Source organism: Mobula birostris, chromosome 2, assembly GCF_030028105.1.
Source record: "Mobula birostris isolate sMobBir1 chromosome 2, sMobBir1.hap1, whole genome shotgun sequence".
NCBI lineage: Eukaryota > Metazoa > Chordata > Chondrichthyes > Myliobatiformes > Myliobatidae > Mobula > Mobula birostris.
Window position 1 is genome coordinate 241,671,621 of NC_092371.1, and position 15,541 is coordinate 241,687,161.

The window sequence follows — 15,541 nt, forward strand, 5'->3', positions numbered from 1 at the left end:
TTGAACAGTGGTGCCTGGGGAAGAGGCGCTGGCTGTCCACTCTATCTATTCCTCTTAATATCTTGTCTCCTCTCATCCTCCTTCTCTCCAGAGAGTAAAGCCCTAGCTCCCTTAATCTCTGATCATAATGCATACTCTCCAAACCAGGCAGCATCCTGGTAAATCTTCTCTGTACCCTTTCCAATGCTTCCACATCCTTCCTATAGTGAGACGACCAGAACTGGACACAGTACTCCAAGTGTGGCCTAACCAGAGTTTTATAGAGCTGCATCATTACCTCGCAACTCTTAAACTCACAAGTAGGCAACTTTCAGGGATCTGTGAACATGTACCCCCAGATCCCTCTGCTCAGTCCCTTCCTAAGCTCCTTTCTTGCTTCCCTATATTCCTCAATAGACCCATCTCATCCTTGCTTCCTAAACCTCATGTATGCTGCCTTCTTCCACCTGACTACATTTTCCACCTCACTTGTCACCCATGGTTCCTTCATCCTACTATTCTTTATCTTCCTCACTGGGACAAATTTATCCTTAACATCCTGCAAGAGATCCCTAAACATCGACCACATGTCCATAGTACATTTCCCTGCGAAAATATCATCCCAATTCACACCCACAAGTTCTAGCCTTATAGCCTCATAATTTGCCCTTCCCCAATTAAAAATGTTCCTGTCCTCTCTGATTCTATCCTTTTCCATGATAATGCTAAAGGCCAGGGAGCGGTGGTCACTGTCCCCCAGATGCTCACCCACTGAGAGATCTTGGGACCTGACCTGGTTTGTTACCTAATACTAGTATGGCATTCGCCCTAGTCAGCCTGTCAACATACTGTGACAGGAATCCGTCCTGGACACACTTAGCAATGGGCTGAATGGCCAAATTCTGTTCTTATGGCTTTGTGGTATTAAACAATGAAACCCAGTAGTCCAATATTCTATTCCATCTAGAATATATTTAATGATCCAACATTCAGAGCTCTCAGGGTGCAAAACTCTAAGGGCAAATGGTCTCTTCTCAGGCTTTCAGCCAGGTACAGCTATTGATTATACATTATACTTTGATGACAAACTCTGTCATCTTCAGTGGGATGATGCCCGGGCGTGTCTAGTCTGGTGGTATTTGTACCCCCATAGTCCATACCTCCTGATTGGTTAGTTGTCATCCAATCAGGTTTCTGCTCTCCCACCTTGATAAATACCACTGGACTAGACATACCCAGGCATCATCCCCGATGCAGATGGCACAGCTTGTCATTGAAATGTTGGTTATAATCAAAACCTTTTGCTACTTAGGAAGCTGGGTGACATCAGATGGTAGGTGCGACATGGACATCACAAGAAGAATAGGGATGGCAAAAGACACCTTTACAAGAATGAAGAGTATACTGACCAATACTAAACTAGGCATGACAACCCACCTCAGAGTACTGAAATGTTACGTTTATCCAGTTATGTTATATAGCTCAGAATGTTGGACAATATCTAATAACATGAGGAAACAAATTGAAGCAGCAGAGATGCCGTTTTTGAGGAGGATGCAAAGAATATCATGGACGGAACAAATACCTAACGAGGATGTCATGAACAGAGCAAACATAAAAAGGGAAATAATGTATGCGATCATGAAAAGGCAACATAACTTCATTGGACATGTGATTAGGAAAAAGGAGTTAGAATGCACAGTAATTATAGGAAAGATTGAAGGGAAGAAAGCAAGAGGAAGACAAAGGCAAATGATGATGGAGACAGCAGCCAGAGAACTGGAAATGAATACCAATGAATTGATCCACTTGACCCGAAACACGAGTGTGTGGGCCAAGGCAGTCAAAGCTCAAACTGGGCACGGCACCTGATGATGATGATGATGATGATGATACCCAGCCAGAAGTCCAAAAGAGTTTATTTGTAATATATGCCAGGAAAGCACTAGATCATTTTTCAAAATTCACAATACTTAAAAGAGAAGCAATTCCTCCTCACTTTAAGTAGCCATTTTCATCCTAAATTATGTTCCTAGTTTTATTTTCCCCACTGGAGAAAGATCTCACATTTATCTTCTCAAGTCCTTTCAGAATGTTTTCCCTCACTCTGCTAAAACTGTATAGTTCCAGTTTATTCAAACCTTTTTCCACAAGCAACCACTTTGTCACTTCACCTTTGTAAGTTGAATCAAATAGCTGGAGTCAAACTTATCCAATCCACTTCTTCAATAAGACCATCAACTCTGAAGTACATGGAAATGAGATGGTGCCTGACAATAAAATTGAGAGCAAATGGGGAAAAAATATATTAATTCTCTTTGTGTTTTTTTTAATTTTTGAAGGCATAGACAGTACTCATTTCAGGATGGCATCACTGATTGAGGAAGAGAAACATTTAAACTTTCAATTACCATTTTGTGAAAAATACATCTGTTGTATCCTATACTTCCAATTAATCTTTGTAAGAACTGCAGCAGCAATTTGGTAATAAATCCAAAAATAAAACACTGGATCTGAAATAACTGTGTGTGAGTTAATTAGTGGTACTGTTATACACAGTTGAGAACTGATTAGCAGTGCCAGTTAATTAACTTTAATTAGTAATTTTTCAAGATTGTGGTAATCTACTTCAAACAGATGTTGCAGATACTACAGCAAGCACACCTACAATGTAAATAAAACTACACCACAATGCAGCCACCTTGCCAAACAGATTTTATTCCAATACCCATTAGTTGGAACTCAAATACATAAGCAGATTTTTGCAAGAGTTAAAAGCTATAGTAAGTTGTTCCTAAATATGCAACTTTGTGGACGTGGATTTAAAGTACAGAATCATGGTATGACAATCAAATTTGAGGACAGAATATAGTATTAATGGTAGACTCTTGGCAGTGTGGAGGTTCAGAGAGATCTTGGGGTTCATGTCCGTAGGATACTCAAAGCTGCTGCGCAGGCTGATAGTGTTTTTAAGAAGGTGTATGGTGTGTTGGCATTCATCGACCATGGGATTGAGTTCAAGAGCCGTGAAGTAATGTTACAATTATATAAGACCTTGGTCAGACCCCACGTGGAGTACTGTGTTCAGTTCTGGTCGCCTCACTACAGGAAGGATGTGGATACTATAGAGAGAGTGCGGAGATTTACAAGGATGTTGCCAGGACTGGGGAGCATGTCTTATTAGAATAGGTTGAGTGAACTTGGCCTTTTCTCCTTGAAGTGACAGAGGAAGAGAAGTGACCTGATAGAGGTGTATTATATGATGAGAGGCATTGATCGTGTGGATAGCCAGAGGCTTTTTCTCAGGGCTGGAATGGCTAACATGAGGGGACATAATTTTAAGGTGCTTGGAAGTAGGTACAGAGGCGATGTCAGTTGTAGTTTTTTCACACAGAGAGTGGTGGGTGCGTGGAATGCACAGTCGGTAACGGTGGTGGAGGCGGATACAATAGGGTCTTTTAAGAGACTCCTAGACAGGTACATGGAGTTTAGAAAAATAGAGGCTATGCAGTAGGGTAATTATAGGCAGTTTCTAGAGCAGGATACATGTTCAACACAACATGTAGATTTCTATGTTCCATTCTCCTCGGTTTGCTGGTTAAGGTGGACTTGAGCATCCGAACAAGTATATTCGAAGTTTCTTGAAATCAGCAATCTCACTGAGGCTGAAATGGAAAAGTATGAAAGGAACCAACCCTGACTGGAACCAAGGTACAGGTTTCCCCCACTACCCAAAAGTACAGCCTTCCTATGAAACCTTTCCTAAGCTGAAATGGCGTAAAGCAAAGAAGCAATTACCATTAACTTATATGGGAAAAATTTTTGAGTGTTCCCAGACCCAAAAAATTACCTACCAAATCATACCAAATAACACATCAAACCCAAAAGAAAACTAACATATAGTAAAAGCGGGAATGATATGATAAATACACAGCCTATATAAAGTAGAAATAACATATGTATAGTGTAGTTCCACTTACCAGAATCGGGAAGACAGCGAGCACACTGATGATGGTGTGTTAGGCTGAGTCGTCAGAGGTTGGGGTGGTGGGAGGTGCAGGAGATTGGGGTGTAGGAGAGAGAGGAAGAGTGTCATCTATTAACATCTCATCATCATCTGAATCCATCAGGGCAGGCAGGTCACTAACATCTACACCTTCTTCTATGTCTATTGCCTTGATGTCAAAGGTCGAGAATCGCAAGAGGAAGGGATACGAATTGAAACTGAACGCAATAGCGAACGGCCTGAAAGTGAAGTCGTCCAGGAACTGAAGGTGAAGCACTTGCATGAGATTTTCGCTAAGATTGACAGTGCTGCAATGATTGCAGAAAAGTATGACTTTAATTTTGAAAGGGCACGTAGGTTTAGGGCAGGTTTGCTGGATGTTTTGAATGGTTACAAAGAACTGTATGATAGAAAAATGCATGAGGCTAAACAGTCAAGCATACTGTCGTATTTCAAGCCTTCCACATCGATCACAGCATCAGCTCTTCACCTGTCAGTTCTTGGTCATGGGATGCTAAAGCCTCTTCAACATCAACTTCATCTTCGTCAACTTCCACAAACCCAGCCTCCTTAGCCAAAGTCACTATTGCCGTATTTATTGTTGTTGGTTCAAAGCCTTTAAAGTCGTTCACTGCTTCGGGACACAGTTTCCTCCAAACGCCATTTCTCATCGAGACTGTTAGCCTATTGGGAGCATCTCCAAGCTTCGGAGTTGCCCTCTCTGTCAATGGTACTTACAATAAAACACACCACATTTTGCATATAGCAAGCCTTAATTGTGGCTATTAGGCTTTGGTCACACGGTTGCAGCAACGATATCGTATTCGGCGGTAAGAACACAACACGAATGTTACCGCCATACTCGGTAATGCCAGGTGGATGAGCAGCACAATTATCGACAATCACAAGACACCTATTATCGAGGTTATTTTCTCTACAGTATTTTTCAACAAAAGGACTAACGTATCCACTCATGTACTCAGAAAAAGTCACTTGGGTATTCCAACTGCTTGGATGTGAACGAAACACAGCAGGAAGTGTATTCTTATCAATGCCTTTAAGTGCCCTCGGATTTTCTGAATGGTACACTAGTAGAGGCTTAAGGACAGCATCACCAGTGGTGTTAATAATAGGCATTAGGGTAAACCTGTCCTTCGATGCCTTGTGTCCCTTAGCCTGCTTTTCTCCTATCAAAATAAATGTCCTACTCGACAATTTTTTTTCCAATAAATTGCAGTTTCATCACAGTTAAACACTTGTTTATACGAATAGCCACCTTCTGTAATTATTTTCTTCAGTTCTGCTGGGAACTTTTCGGCAGCTTCAGTATCAGTGGAAGCACTCTTCCTAGCAAACGTTAAACTATGAAGCTGCGCCACCTCAAAAACCGATCAAACCACCCATGACTACCTTTAACTTCTACTTTCGCAACAATTTCGTCACCATCGTCCAATGCTTTCTGTTTCAGCTTATTAAAAAGACTGACTGATTTCTCCTTAAGTATAAGGTAACAACGGAACACCATGCTTTGTACACCCATCAATCCACTCAAGCAATAGACTTTCCATTTTATCCATTACTGGATGCCAACTAAAAAAGACCACTTTGCTACTAGCAGAACCAACAGTAACATTGGCAGCTTTCAAGATTCTTTCTCTATACGTGTAAATAGTACGAATGGTGGACGCAGGCAAGTTCAACGTATGCACAATGTCTTTATTTCATTCACCACAATCGAAATGCTTAATTATGTCCAGTTTTACTCTTAAGTGTAACACCCTTACGAGCTATCTTAGGCTTTTCTGATACTGTAGCACACAGCTTGCTAACGGATGCACAAAATAAATCAAGATAAAGCACAGATGCTCACAGACACGTTTCTAAGCTATGGCGGCTCGATGCTGAGTGTAGTTCCCGGGGAAGGAGTTTGGCAGCGTTGCTTGGGGTGCGCACTGCCTCAATAATGGCTCGCTGCAAAACGAATGCTGAATGCTATTTTCGCTTTTCGCCTTTTCTCGTAAAAGCGAAAATCCTCTTCGGATTTCTTTTGGTTAGCGAAAACAGGTACTAATGTAGGTCTTTCGTAAAAGCCAAGTGGCGTAAAGTGAACTTTCGTACAGCGGGGGATACCTGTACAATGAAGATATTTTGTTCTACATCTAAACTGCATTGAATTAAGACCTGGAATAAATAAAATACCTAATTCAAAATAATTTTCTTTTTCATTCATTTGACACCATGCATAGAAGATGAATGAAAGGGAAACAGAATCTGGAGTTCAGGTAGAGCACTCTAGAAACAAACAAAAACTTATGTTTGTATAACACCTTTCACATTCATGTCAGAATACACTAACATGCTTCAGAGAAAATTAAATATTTTTGAATTAGAAGTACTACTATAATGTAGAAAATGACAATGTGGCAAACACAAATTGCATTGTGATAACCATCAAATAACCTATTTCAGATATGTTGTGATTGAGGGATAAAAATTAGTTAGGCTATTGGGGGATAATTCCCCACTTCTCCTTTGCAATTAAAGCGTGTAATCTTTCATATCTTCCAAAGAAAACATACAGGCATCAACTTAACAACTTGCCTAACCACTGAGGTGGGGCTTAAACTTGAAGTTTTTGTTTCATAGACATTAATGCTGTTAACTGAGCTTTAGCTGACACTGAAAGAAGAAGATACCAAGTAAGCAGTCAGAAGGGGTGAAAAGTGTCATTAGTATGTCGGACTGACTCCTGGTATTTCCAGACATAGTGTAGGATGAGACTGGAAGTAACTGTAAATAAGGACGAGTTAAATGTTTATTTATGGAAAGCCAATGTAAGTTCACAAAACAATACTTGCATAAACACTGGTTTTGAAAAAAAGGTCATTTATCCAAATCGCTAATGTGCTTCACTTCACAGATGCTGCCTGACCCATTGAGAATTCTTTTATTATTGCTTTCGTATCTGTAAGAGACAGGATGTGGGAAGTGACCTGTCTCAACTCACAGAATGGATAAAAATCACCAAATACCTTTACAATAAAAAAGACAGACAACTTCTATTTAATTTTGATCGCCATAATGTGTGAACTGTGAACACCTTTCATTTTACACACAAAAAAAGCTGGTGGAACTCAGTAGGCCAGGCAGCATCTATAGGAAGAGGTACAGTCGACGTTTCGGGCCAGGACCCTTCGTCAGGACTAACTGAAAGAAGAGACAGTAAGAGATTTGAAAGTAGGAGGGGGAGGGGGAGATCTGAAATGATAGGAGAAGACAGGAGGGGAGGGGCAGATCTAACAGCTGGAAAGTTGATTAGCAAAAGGGATACCAGACTGGAGAAGGGAGAGGATCATGGCACAGGAAGCCTGGGGAGAGAGAGAAGTGGGGAGGGGAGCCCGGAGGGTGGACAGCAGACAAAGAGTTATAGTGAGAGGGACAGAGGGAGGAAAAAAAGAGAGAGAGGGAAAAAAGGCATGGGGGGGGGATATATAAAATTAAAAAATAAAGGCTGGGGTGTGAAGGGGAGGAGGGGCCTTAACGGAAGTTAGAAAAGTTAATATTCATGCCATCAGGTTGGAGGCTACCCAGACGGAATATAAGGTGTTGTTCCTCCAACCTGAGTGTGGCTTCATCTTGACAGTAGAGGAGGCTGTGGATAGACATATCAGAATGGGAATGGGACGTGGAATTAAAATGTGTGGCCACTGGGAGATCTTGCATTCTCTGGCGGACAGAGCGTAGGTGTTCAGGGAAATGGTCTCCCAGTCTGCGTCGGGTCTTGCCAATATATAGAAGGCCGCACCGGGAGCACTGGACACCGTATATCACCCCAGCCAACTCACAGGTGAAGTGTCGCCTCACCTGGAAGGACTGTCTGGGGCCCTGAATGGTAGTGAGGGAGGAAGTGTAAGGGCATGTGTAGCACTTGTTCCGCTTACAAGGATAAGTGCCAGGAGGGAGATCGGTGGGAAGGGATGGGGCGGACGAATGGACAAGGGAGTCACGTAGGGAGCGAACTCTACAGCAAAAATGCCATCCCCTTCTTGCAATTCCTCCGTCTCCGCCACATCTGCTCTCAGGATGAGGCTTTTCATTCCAGGATGAAGGAGATGTCTTTTTTTAAAAAAAGAGGCTTCCCTTCCTCCACCATCAACTCTGTTTTCAAATGCATCTCTCCCATTTCATGCACATCTGATCTCACCTCATCCTCCCGCCACCCCACTAGGAATAGGGTTCCCCTTGTCTTTACCTACCACCCCACCAGTCTCCGGGTCCAAAATAAAATTCTCCGTAACTTCCGCCACCTCCAATGGGATCCCACCACTAAGCACATCTTTCCCTCCCCCCCCCCCACTTTCCGCAGGGAACGCTCCCTACATGACTCCCTTGTCCATTCGTCCCCCCATCCCTTCCCACCGATCTCCCTCCCAGCACTTAATCATGTAAGCGAAACAAGTGCGACACACGCCCTTACACTTCCTCCCTCACCACCATTCAGGGCCCCAGACAGTCCTTCCAGGTGAGGCGACACTTCACCTGTGAATCATTTTTTGTGTGTGTTGCTTGAATTTCTAGCATCTGCAGATTTCCTCATGTCTACCTTTCATTTTACTATGTTTGTAGGAAAATTAAACTGAAGTCAGTCCTCCCAGAAAAGTCATCTCACCCTTTGTAAGTTTTCAATCACAGAAACAATAAGCATTCTGCAAAACAAATCAGTTCCCAGAAATGAGATGAATTAATGTCCAGCAAATGTTCATATTTGAATACTTCAGAGAAGCCTTTAGGGGTTTGCGGTCGCATTCTAGCACCATTTAGATATTAAGGGGAAAAGATAAAAGCAGCAGAGTTACTTGTTTCGTAGTTATCTTTACAGGAATATGATTGATATTGAAATTTGTGGTTGTCCAATTTATGATCACTCTTACTTCATCACAGGATTAGAAAAATAAACTTAACAGACAGCGTACCTTATTTAAATATTCAACACAAACTGAGAGAAATACAGCATGCTTCTTGTTATAATGTCTTAAGGACATATGATATAGAACAGTACCTGGCCATTCAGTCATTATGCTTACTCACTATTCCACTAGGTCGTGACTACTATTTTATCTCAGTCCATTTTCCCGCACCAAAGCCATTCACTTTATAACAAAACATTAACTGATTTTTTTTAACCTTGAGTATATTCACCAACTGAACTTCCACAACCTTCTTGGACAGAGAATTCCCTAGAATCATCCTCTTCTCATCCCTACCCTGTGTTGTTTTGGACACTATGACGTCTGGTTCTAGACGTATGAAGCAGGGGTAACATCATCCATGCATCTACTGTGATAGGCTAATTCAGAATGAGATCACTTCCCATTCTTCTAAAATCGTGACTGTATAGACCCAGTCTACGTATTCTATGTATTACATGTATACAAACAGCCTACCAAATCTGGTGAACCTTTGATGAATCCCTTTACAGAATACTTCAGGAGCAGTCTCATTAGGTGCCTATATAGAGCAAGACTTGAGCTCAAATCACCCTTACAGCATAGAAAGCATACCACTTACTCAACTTGCATGTAAACTTTCAGCACTTCATGTACAAAAATCTCCAAGTTCCATTGAAGACCAACACCTTTCAACCTCACACAAAGAATGTTCTTTTCTACTAGAGAAGATGATCTCATATTTTTACCATATCTCATTCCACCTGCCCAGTCTTGCCAATTCACTTTGCCTATCTGTGTTCTCCTTGCAGCCAACACTGCAACTCCAGCTTCTACTGCCAGCAAACCTGGATATATTACACTTGGTCTGTTGTCCAAATCAATGATAAGAGATTGAGAGTAGCTGGGGCCCCAGCACAGATCTCTATTGTATTGTCATAGCGTTTCAAGCTAAAAGTGACCTGTTTACTTCTATTCTCTGTGTACTGTCTATTAATAAATAGCCAATTCATGTCAGGATATGCAATACACTTTAATTTTATTTGATAACCTCTTTTGAAACTCTAATTAACCTCACCAACTAGCTTATCCTTCTCCATTCTACTAATTTTAACAAATTGGTCAAGCATAATTTCCCTTTCATAAGTTCATACTGGCTCTATCTAATCTTATTATTACTTTGCCTTGTTAACTTCATTTATAATACATTCCAGCATTTTCTTTCCAATTGATGACAGACTAACTACTTCTTCACTCTCCTGTCTTAAATAGTTATTTACATATTTTGCTTTCCAATCTACGGGATATGTCCTAGAACCCTGGGAATATCTGCCTTTCAGTCCCATTGTACAGTAGGGTAGTTGTTAGCACAACGCTTTACAGTATGATGACCCAGGTTCAATTCCCACTGCTACCTGTAAGGAGTTTGTATGTTCTCCCCGTGACCACGTGGGTCTCCTCTCAGTGCTCTGGTTTCCTTCCACAGTACAAACACATACTGGTTGGTTAATTGGTCATTATAAACTGTCCCATCATTAGGCTAGGGTTAAATCAGGGGTTGCTGGGTGGTGCGGCTTGAAGGGCTGGATGGGCATATTCCACAATGCATCTCAATTAATTAATTAATTAATTGATGTTTTCTTTTTTTCCCCACTGTGCTAACTTCCCTTCATCCTTGCTGCCAATAAAAACTGCATTAGCCTAGGTCTAAATTAGAGGCCTCAATTTTGTTGGAAAGAAATACAATATGAGCTCGTAAAGTTACATTGCAAATGGGCCAAGTTTTACTTACGGGCCTCCTTTGCATTCAGCTGCTGATCCACGATATGGGTTATAAGGTACCTCTCTACGACTGAGTGTCCCAGACAGTATTCAGCGTGGGAATGCTTTAATTGTGCTCCTACCAGTGCATTCCCAAGGAGTCTCTTATGTGCATTAGCTAATCGGCGACACCATGATATGGACACAATACAATTCCCCAGCCTTTAATGATCAGGAAAAAGTGTGCACAAATTTCACAACTGAACTCTAAGTCAGAAATACAAATTTGGTTAAATTTTCTTATTAAGTGTAACAGTATCTAAACTGAACATTTCTATGTCTATTAGATAATTTTAACAGGACAGTTAGTGCCTGATAAAGACACCAAACTAATGATTCCGTTCAGAATGTGAAAAGTTATATATCACTTTAAGGACACAAATTGCTTGGAATCCATAGAACCCTTAAAATAACAACGAAGCTCTCAGTGTTCACCGTCATAATGGAGAGAATCTGGTACCAACTTCTGGAATACGCACACATGCAATCCAATACAGGAAAGTGGAATTGTCCTCACTGACGCAAGTCCAAAGGGTGTGCTATTTTGCAACTTTCTCCTTGGATATCAACAGAAATCAGTGAACTGACAAGAAATTCAAATATTTACAATACACTCCTGTTAGAAACTTCCCTGGAAATACTATGCTTTATAGTAATTGGTCTAAGTGATATTTTAGAAACGCAACATATTTTCTCCCCTTAGGAAACACTTCTTTGGAGGGTGTCAATTCCTCCAATAACTGTTTTAAAATTCAGCACTTCTTAAATTAAGAAAATATTTTAATTGATTTATGATATTCCAATTTCTACTTTAATCTCATGCGCACCTGCCAATTTTTACTTCATAACCTGCCAGACTTTTGTAATTTTACCACCTGAGATGCCATCTGTTGACATTATTTAAGACAATCTGTAGCAGAAACTTGAACAAACCAACGTCGCTGCTTGAGATCTCACACGGGTTGTTATCCTGTACAACATGCCTTCTGATCAATCCAATAACAAGATTCTAAAAAGACGAAGAAATGTATTCGATCCCTATTAGCATCTAGCAAAACATACAATCTTGAATTGATGAAATGAAACTAAAACTAACAATATTCAGTTTAATTTAGCTAAGTTAAGCGGTCAACAAAAGATATGACACTCGACTTATTCTCCTCACTACACAATGCACCCCCCCAAATGATTAGCTACCATAATAAACATAATAAAGGTGCAATACTGAATACATTGTACATAGAAAACAGGTACATGGCTCCTACACAATCGATAGCCAAGCCTGATTTGTATCATGACTGGTGCTGGACTCCAGGGATCAGACTGACATAATGCTTTACCTCAAACCAAAAAAGGTAAAAGGCATGCAATACTACTCATTGGATCTATGTAAAATATTCTTTGCTGTAAGTTACAAGTGCTATCACTTTGCCAGAGACTGCAAAATTCATACCTATATCTTCTTTAATTCAAAATCCCTACCTCAGCATAAATCTGCAGGGGCAGTTGTTGATTTCAAGTTCCCAAGGATATACAAGATGTAATGGATTTTGTTTGTACAGATGGAAGCAAATATTTTAATTTTGGGGACAAGATTTAGGAATGAATGGAATTTTTTATTATTTTACAATAAAGCAACAAAATGTATCTTAGATATAGCTGACACATGTAGAGCGATTCCAACTGGTGCAGAGGATTACGTTCAAAGTGCGTTTCACAAATTTAAGTCATAGAAACAGGAGCATTCAAAAGAGATCCAGAGAAATTAATTCAAGTAACATCAGCCTAGAGACATAAACTGTACAATCTCACTGTTCTAAAAATTACCTTTATAGCTTTCAGAAAAATTTACTTCAGTTTTATTTGAGTTTCTATGGTGAGATGTTCCATTTCCTATATTTTTACCAGTATCACATTTGAACTAAAGATTGGAAAATGAGGTAGAAAACCCTTTGCTTTATGCACTGTCCCTGAAAAACCTCAGCAAAATGCCTTGGTTCCTTTTAACACTTTATTATAATCAAGATCAGCAATTGTTGTTCCCAGAACATCACAGATCTGGATCCATTTCCACTTAATATACGAGCATTCTGGAGTTCTGACAGAATGGATAACTGCAAGAACTAGAACCAATAGTTGACCATACACCCATTGAATAATATTATGGCTGATATTTTGCATATGCTTTATCATTCCACCCCAATTACATTATTACTATTATGCATTAATTTCTGTTTCCCATCTCCAAGCTTTTCATCGATCAAATAAATTTATTATCTATGAACATATACACTCAGTGGCTGGAATGTATTATAAATGTGTAAATATCTAATCGGTCAATCGTGTGGCAGTAACTCAATGAATTAAAAACATACAAACATGGTCAAGAGATTCAGTGGTTGTTCAGACCAAACATCAAAATTGGAAAGAAATATGACATAAACAACTATGACTATGGAATGATTCTAGGTGCCAAACGGGATGGTTTGAGTATTTCAGAAACTGCTGATTTCCTGCAATTTTCACACACATCTCTAGAGTTTACAGAGAATGGTTCAAAAAACAAAAAAGGATTCTGTGAGTAGGCAGTTCTATGGGTGAAAATGCCTTGTTAATGAGAAAGTTCAGAGGAGAATGGCCAGACTGGTTCAAGGTGACAGTAACTCAAATAACCATGTGTTATAACAGTGGTGTGGAGAACAGCATCTCTAAACACATAAACATCGAACCTTAAAATGGATGGACCACAGAAGCAGAAGACCATGAACATACACTCAGTGGCCACTTTATTAGGTACCTGAATGTATATTTGCAAATTCTGAACTTTGAATCATCTGCACAATTGTAGTTCCCAGTCTGATTCAAATTGACAACAAAACTAGGTACAGGAAAAGCCTAAAAATAAGTTCAACTCCATAACTTCCAACTCCATCCTGCTTAAACATGAAGAATTTAATAGAAAAGCAAAATATCAAAGCTTCTGTAATCTGAAATAAACACAGAAAATACCAGTCAGACAGCATCTGCAAGGAGAGAACCAGAGATACCATTTCAAGTTCATGACGTATCAACTGAGACTTTTCAAAATTTTCCTCTTTTTACATACAACTTTTCAAAATTGCACATACAATACCAGTTAATAAATATAACATCATTAATCTCCCAAAAGATTATTTGCATTATTTTACAAAGATGGCATAGTTTCAGGCATTTAATTGCTAAATTGAGCTCAGATCAAAAGGTTATTTAATTAAGGCATGCTGTGAGAATATGAGAAAAAATAACCTTTATTGAACAATAAACAAGCCTGTACATTTTTTATCGATATTAGGCAATTTTGTCTGTATGAATAGAGACTTTCAAACAAAAACAGATGACGTAAGCAAGTTTCTGAAAAGCAAGTCTGCAAAATAGATCAACAACCACACACCAATATGCTATGTCACAACACCCAGGTATTAGAGGTGTTAATCACTTAACACATCTGCTAGGTTTCAGAAGTGGAGGATGAAAGAAATATTGCCTCGAAAATTACCCACGTACCTTTGTTGATAATGCATGCCTATATGGTAGCATAAGTGTACTACACTCTAACTCCTATATATACACACACACACACACACACACACACACACACACACACACACACACACACACACATAAACTAAATCTTAAGTACTGAACTGCTATTCAGGCAATCTATTACTAGGTATTCAAATTCTCTCTGAAGACTGAAATTTTATTTGGCACTTCGTGACTTGCAGTTTTGGCTAATTACCTGCTATAACAGCCCAGTATTAGAATTACTTACACAATCTATTCCTGGATTGAGGGGAGCATCCAAGAGGAAAGATGGTTAAATACAGTTATGCAATGTTGTGTATAGGAAATTACATTAAACAATCTTGAATCTTGAATTAGAGAAATTAGTGGTGATCTCATTGAGATGCAAGATTTTAAGGTTGAGCTGGTAGACGGTGAGAAGTTGTTACCTCTATCAGTGGTGTCTAGAACTACAGCACAACGCCTCAGGATATAGGATCAGAGATGTGTGACCACACAAAATGTTGGCGGAATGCAGCAGGTAAGGCAGTATCTATGAACAGAAATGAACAGCTGGCATTTCGGGCCAAGACATTTCATCGGGACAACATGTGTTTATGACTAAGAAGGATGTTTTTGGTTAATTCCCTATCTCACTGAATTGTGAATGTTCACACACTGGAGTATATTCAAGGCTAAAGCTGATAGATTTCTGGACACTGATAGATAATGACAGATAAGATTTCAGACATTGTGTATATTCAAGACAGGGATGGATAAATTTCTCAAATACTGAAGGTATCAGTAGAAATGGGAATTGAAAAGTTAAATTTGCAAAGGCATGGTATCACTTATGATCTTATGGAAAGGCAGAACAGACTGTAAGGGCTCACGTCGCCCACTCCTGCTCCTGTTTCTTACATTCCAGTGTACTGGAATCCTATAAAACATTATCAAAAGAAAGCATAAATCCCAAGTGGATTTTTAATTTCAACCCAAAATGCTGACTGTACTCTTTTCCTAGATGTCGCCTGGCTTGCTGAGTTCTTCCAGCATTTTGGGTATGTTGCTCAGATTTCCAGCATCTGCAGATTTTCTCTTGTCTGTATTCCATCTCTCACTTTTTTGCCCATTCTTCGAATGTGTCTAAGTCCTTCTGCAATCACAGTGTTTTCTCAGCACTACCTACCCCTCCACCTATCTTTGTACCATCTGCAAACTTTGCCACAAAGCCATCTAAATTGTT

At 39.8% G+C, this 15,541-nt stretch overlaps 1 protein-coding gene across 3 annotated transcripts in view; it reads right to left on the minus strand.

Moving 5' to 3' along the window:
* Positions 1-15,541, minus strand: part of bach2b (BTB and CNC homology 1, basic leucine zipper transcription factor 2b) — a 348,705-nt gene that overhangs the window by 318,768 nt on the left and 14,396 nt on the right. The window contains exon 1 of one of the 3 annotated variants that reach the window (XM_072251655.1): positions 14,745-14,792. The exons of the other annotated variants lie outside the window; for them this stretch is intronic. The gene's annotated coding sequence lies outside the window, so the exon portion shown is untranslated. Of the gene's footprint in view, positions 1-14,744; positions 14,793-15,541 lie in introns of those variants that run through there. 3 annotated transcript variants of the gene reach the window in all.